Source organism: Pteropus vampyrus, unplaced genomic scaffold, assembly GCF_000151845.1.
Source record: "Pteropus vampyrus isolate Shadow unplaced genomic scaffold, Pvam_2.0 Scaffold69, whole genome shotgun sequence".
Taxonomy (NCBI): Eukaryota; Metazoa; Chordata; class Mammalia; order Chiroptera; family Pteropodidae; genus Pteropus; species Pteropus vampyrus.
Genome location: NW_011888850.1, coordinates 6,156,668 through 6,163,156, shown reverse-complemented (window position 1 = coordinate 6,163,156; position 6,489 = coordinate 6,156,668). Strand labels below are relative to the sequence as shown.

General features: G+C 42.5%; 2 pseudogenes; one reads left to right on the top strand and one right to left on the bottom strand.

The window, feature by feature from the left end:
- The first annotated feature begins 1,601 nt into the window (after window positions 1–1,601).
- Window positions 1,602–1,722, top strand: LOC111740910 (annotated as a pseudogene).
- A 4,365-nt stretch (window positions 1,723–6,087) lies between these two features.
- On the bottom strand, window positions 6,088–6,206 carry LOC111740877 (annotated as a pseudogene).
- Between the last annotated feature and the right edge of the window lie 283 nt (window positions 6,207–6,489).

The window sequence follows — 6,489 nt, the reverse complement described above, 5'->3', positions numbered from 1 at the left end:
TTACCTGGCAGCTGTTCTAGTCAGGCTGACATAAACATGCACGGCCTGGTGTATTACAGCCAGTGAGCTATCATTCACTTGGGATAACGTAGCCTGATCATCCCTGGGCCTGTACCCTTCACAGAAAATACAGGTACCAGTACATCTACACATACACGCACCACACACGCCCGCACTTACTCACATACACACTCACTCTAAAGTCCAGCACATTAGGAATTGACCTGCTAAGAACAGTTGCATCATAAATTGCCCACTTTAATGCATTTATGTCTCCAGACTCTGAGTCTATCCTTCCCGGATTAGAATCAGAGGACAATGGAGAAAACAAAGGATTTGAATTCAGAAGACTTAGATCTTTAAGGCTGCCCAGCCATAAAACCTTGAGTGATCACTTAATTTCTTTGAGATTCCATTTCTCATCAACAAAATGGGGAAAAAAGTAAAATCTGCCAAATCAGTTCACTTTTGCTGCCTAACAAGCTACCCCCAAACTTAGTGGCTTAAAACACCAACAGTAACTTTCCATGCCCAATTCTGCAGTTCACCACCTTGGACTGCACCCAGCTGGGTGGTTCTGGTCTCATCTAGGCTCTCTCCCGCATCCACAGTGGCTAGGTTGGCTGGAGGACTCAGGTGGCCTCAGGGGAGCAGCTTATTTGTGCTCCAGGTGGTCGCTCCGCTCTGGCAGGCTAGTCAAGTCTTGTTTCAAGTTGGATGCAGGTCCTGAGAGAGAGAGTTGAAGCTCATAAGGCCCCTTGAGGTGTAGACTTGGTGCTATGGACCGGATTGTGTCCCACTCCCACTTCGTATCGTGAAGCCCTAAATCCCAGTGTGACTGCATTTGGAGACGGGACCTATAAGGAAGTAATAAAGGTTAAACGAGGTCGTAGAGGTGGCCCCTTAATTTGATAGGACTGGTGTCCTTGTAAGAGGATGAAACACCAGAGGAGGCCAGAACTACCCAGCCGAGCCCAGTTCAAAGCGATGACCCGCAGGACTGTGCATAAAAATAAGAATACGATTTTTTAAAAGACGAAGAAATTAAAGCGTAAGTGAAATGTCAGAGAAAGACAAATACTGTATTATCTCACTTATAAGCAGAATCTAAAAAAAAAAATCAAACTCATAGACACTGAGAAGAGACTGGTGGTCGCCAGAGGTAGGGGGTGGAGGAGGAAGGAGTAGAATGAATGGGTAAATGTGGTCAAGAGGTGCAAACTTCCAGTTATAGGATTAATTAAGCCCTGGGGTTGGAATGTATAGCATGGTGATATAGTTGCTAAGAGAGAAGATCTTAAAAGTTTTCATCTCAAGAAAAACATTTCGTAACTATGGCTGATGACGGATGTTAACTAAACTTATTGTGGTAATCATCTTGCAATATATACATATATCAAATCATTATGTGGTACACCTTAAACTAACACAATATTATATATTAATTATATCTCAATAAAACTGGAGAAAAACAAAACCAATCCCCCCCCAAAAACCCCTACAAATAAAACAAAACAAGAAAACAACAGAAATGAAAGCATAGCTACATTGTGTACCTCACATAGGTTCACAGATAGAAATGGAATTAAATCTAACCCATCATCTACGGCCGTGCCACCTTGAACGCACCTGAGATCTCGTCTGATCTTGGAAGCTAAGCAGGGTCAAGCCTGGTTAGTACTTGGATGGGAGACCACCTAGGAATACTGGGTGCTGCAGGTGTTTAATTAATTAATTAATTAAAAATTTTAAAAAAACTAAAATATAAATAAATCTAACCCATCTGACTTCTGAGCCTACTGTCTTAACTACTGTTATTATTCTACTTCTCCTGCCAGAAATTTGACTTAAATCCTTATAGGCTCAACATATATCTAATGAGTATCGTGTGCCAGAGGCACTGTGCTGACCACAGCCGGGCCAGCAGAAACCAGAGCCCCTTCTCTTAAAGAGTTTGTGGGCTGATGGAGGAGACAGTGACGATGCTGTTTGCGGGATGGGGCTGTGGCAGGAGTCTGCGGTACACTGCAGAAACACAGACAAAGGAGCCTAACTCCATCTTGGGGTTCTTACTGGAGCAGCTAGTGTCCCAGTTCAAACTCAAAGAATAGGAGTTATAGCACTATTTGTACTGTAGATAAAGATGGAAATTTCCAGATAGCTAGAAAGACTGATATTAGTGGATGTGGTCACAGCACAGAGAAATATGTCAACGGTGATAGGCACCGTGTTGACTGCAATCCTACTCTGGAATTTATTGCAGGTTTTTGGAGATCTGGTCCATTTTTGAATATAAAATGACACTGCTTCTCTTACACAGACATTATAATAACAGAAATTTTGAATCGAAGTGTCTGAACTTCTCGTTTTACAAATGAGAAAAATGACAGCCCAGAGCAGGTATGTGATTTGCCTGAGACCACAGAAATACTGGTTAGAGAAGAGGATCCAGAACTTGAGCATCCTGTCAGGCCAGCCAGTTTGTCCTTCACCGCGTCCCTTCCCCTTCGGGGCACAGTTGCCTCTTCCCTTGGACTCACAGCTGCTGCATCAGGCCATGGCGGCTGTTCACTGCACAGGAGTTCCTGCCTTGGGCAGCGTGGGGGCTGAAGTCCACCCAACGACGGAGCACCTTTCTCTCACCCTCGCAAAGGCACTTTATGGACAAGAAATTGCCCTCTTGAAACTAATGTGGCCCCGGCTACGGTAACACAAATTTCCTCCCATAATGTATTAACACAGTGATATCTCCTATATTTTTATCCAAGAGGCTCAAAAAATTTAGTGATTAGAGCTTCAGTGCCTACTGGCACACACTAACTAGTTCTAGTAGGTGGATTTCCAGCAAGTTCCATCCCTGAGGCCTACAGCAATTTTTTCTTTCAATCAGTGGGTCACAGCTGTGCCCTTTTCTATAAGGTCTAGAGGGCTGAAAGAAAGAGGGGGTCTTCCTTGCGGACTCTGTCTCAGCTCCAGAGTAGTGGCTGCCCCTTCAATCTATTCCTGTATTCATCAGGGTTCCCCTTACTGCTTACCAGCCAATCCCTCATTACTCCAATCTCTGTTCAGGTAATAGTGTTTCTATTAAATGCTCCCTGTTCAAATTATTATGGGTTTTCTCTCTCCTGATTGAATTCCGATTCACGCCCCTCAGAAATGTTTCTACCGCCCAGAGATACAGCCTGCTTCCCTAGAGGAGAAAAGATTATGGCCCTATCAAGAGCTAAATGCTAGCTATACATGCTACCTGGAGGGCTTATATCCTTGTACATTAGCCAGGAGTTCATGAAGGGGCATGAAGAATGAGCACCGCCCATTGGATTTCTCTGAATTCCCGCCTAAAAGGGAAGCGAGACTCATGAACACACACGTAGGATCTGAGCAGCGGTGGTGGGGAATACGGGCTTAGAGATATTGCCCACAGCTGTTTCCCAACAGAGTGATCAGCTCTGTCTGGGGGAGGAAGACCGCAACCCTTATACGGGAGTAGACTCTGGAGTCTCAAAGGTTGATTGAGGCTTTGCCAGGCAGATGGTGGGGAAAGAATACACCAAGCAGAGGCAATGGGACAGACAGAAGCCTGCAGGCAGGCATGGCATAGCCACTTTCAGGGAATTGCCAATCATATGGAATGGCTGGATGTGGGTGGCAGTCCCAGCGAGGGGTTTGACCTTATCTTGCACCATTGTAAACAGAGTAGAGAGAAGAGTTAGGAAATGATTGTCTGCAGGCCCCTGTGTCTGGAGGAGATGAGTTCGTGACCTAGGACAACACCAACGAGAATGGAAAAAATTTGAATTTAAACAAGAGTAGAGAATCAGGTGGATTAGTGGGGTTTGAAGCCTTTGAGGGTTAGTTTTGAGGAGCAATGAGACAATAGCTGTGAAAGCCCACTTTTCTAATGCTAATACACTATAATGAGATAGCCTTACTGCAATTTGCTTCTAAACATGAACGATGAGGCTTGAGGTTTCCATATAGCAGAATAACCCCAACTGTTGGGCCAGATGACAGCATGGTGGTGGCAGCACCATACCTCAAGGTGTTCGCCTTATTGCACTTGGCCTTTCTCCTGGTTCCCCATCTGACCGTCAGTACTGGACTTATAAAACTTTGACTTTTATAGAAAACAACGAGCATAATATGAACTAGCTTTTACAACCAGTTGCTCGAAATAGCAGGATACTGACAGAGAATTTTGAAGCTGGAATGTAGACTTCATCCCATCATTTTATAGAGGAAGAAACTGACACCCTGCTCATGGAAGACACATCCAAGAGCAAGTCAGAAAGAGAACTACGGTCAGGTGTCATGGAAAACTGTGTCTTGCCCCCTTCTTGTAGGGTGTGAATCAACTGTCATACTTGTTGATTGGTACTAGAGAGAAATGAATAATTCAGGGTAATTGTAACTTAAGGAAAGTCCCTTTGAAAAAGGCACAGAGGGATATGATGGTCCCATATTCCTGCTCAACCAAGTCATCTCAAGACAAAGGCCCTTTGGCTTCTTCAATAGGAACCCTTCTAATTTTAGGGCCAGACAATTTTGTCTTGTGGGTAAACAGTCTTGTTACACACCTTTTTAATGAATATTTTTGTGGCATGAAGTTTTATTAACAACTCTGATGTGAGAATTATGAGTCCATCATTTCATCATTGACACCTCAATTCCTTGCTTTGAATACCCAGAAGGATCGCGATATCCTCTGTCAGTCTTACTTGTCGTGGGCTATAGCTATGACATTTCTCTACAAATGGTCCACCGTCTACCGCTCCAGCAAAGCCTATGCGGTTCCCTTGTAGCTTATTTCCTTAGCGATAATCTCCTCTCAGCGCAAATGCTATTCCTCTCTCATTCCAAATCTGCAAGGCTCTCTTGGACACAGTAGTTGTCAATAATATGCTGTGCCTGCAGGGGGCTGGAGAATGTCCCTGTGCCCCCTCTTCCACGTTTCTGAGCCTCATCGGAATGCTTGTGTGAAGGCTCAGAGCCACGGTGACAATGGGGCCAAGGAGTACAAGGTGAAAAGAGCCGTGAGACAGTGAGCTTATCTGGGACAAAGGTGGCCCTGGTCTGCACATTGTTTCCATTCTAAGGTACTTATATGTTGACTCTCAAGGGTGTAAAATATCTCTGGTCCCACTTTCTACTTGCCGTAGAGATAAACTTGAACTTATCTCAAGAAACAATCTCCTAAATTCCTGTATAATTATATAATAAAATGTTTCATGAATAAAATAAACTTTTCGAAGATCAGTTTCCCTTATAAGATCTATCAAACTAGGTTTTTGTGTGTCTCTTGCCGGTCTAGCTGACACTTCTCAGCCAGGGAAAAATAATATTTTCTCTCTTTTTCATAAAAGGTCCCTTGTGGTCACTGGATATTAGTATTCTATTCTTTTACTTTCAAGTTCACCTTTTATTTTATTCTTTCTGTTCATTGTAACCATTTATTTCAATGTGCCAAAATTCTCTTTTGAGCATCTCAGGAGAACTGCCTCTGACAAAGTTTTAGCCGGTGCTACCGTTCATTAGGTTTATTAGTTCCCTTCTAAGACTCGGCAAGATCAGTGTGGCTGAGTTCACATTATGTTTCACAGCAGAAAAAAATATTTCCAAGTGTTATACTGAAGCAGAATCTCCTAACTGCATATGCAAAGTAGAGTCTACTCTTGAAAAGCAAGTCACAATGAGATGAAGCATAGAAGCAGGAACACAAAGGGACTTTCAGGTGACCTGTAATGTGAGTCGCTGCTTGGCCACTGACTTTGCAAGGAGTCACTGAGGCAAAAACTACCAGTGCATATAATTATCATGATTATGAAAGTATTTAGCAAACACAGCACTAGTTTTTTTGTCTCTTTTAAAAATCTTATTTGGAAATAGTCTTAAAATTTCTTTCATGGTTTCCAAACATGTGGATGAAATTTCATTTGCAAGGGGGTTAAAAGAAAACAAAAGTCTCTAATCTAATCAACTCCAAATTTATTTATTTATTTGTTTATTTATTTATTTTAGACGAGGCAACCCTTGGTTGACCTCACAGATTGCAAGGACCTTGTTGGCTTACAATCCCTTATGTTTTTAGGTCTACAGCACCTGGTCTTCCTAGGTGGTCTCCCATCCAAGTACTAACCAGGCCCGACCCTGCTTAGCTTCCGAGATCAGACGGGATCCGGCTTGTTCAGAGTGGCATAGCCTTAGACTTAACTCCAAATTAAATTCAACATCTCCCCGTTATTGACTATAAATTATCTTGAAGTTTAAAAATTTTTTAAATCTGTATACATGCTATGAGAATGTAATTAATCATCTTTAAATCATATAAATCCCAGCAAGATACTTTGTCAGATTATCTCATTTTACTCATGACCCTTTTATCTCACTAATTTTGCTTGGTTTCTGGTTTCATTGAGTTGGAATTAAATCAGGGCACTGCATGATTAAGACTGCTTTAAAACTATGTAATTACAAACCTTGATTGCAGAT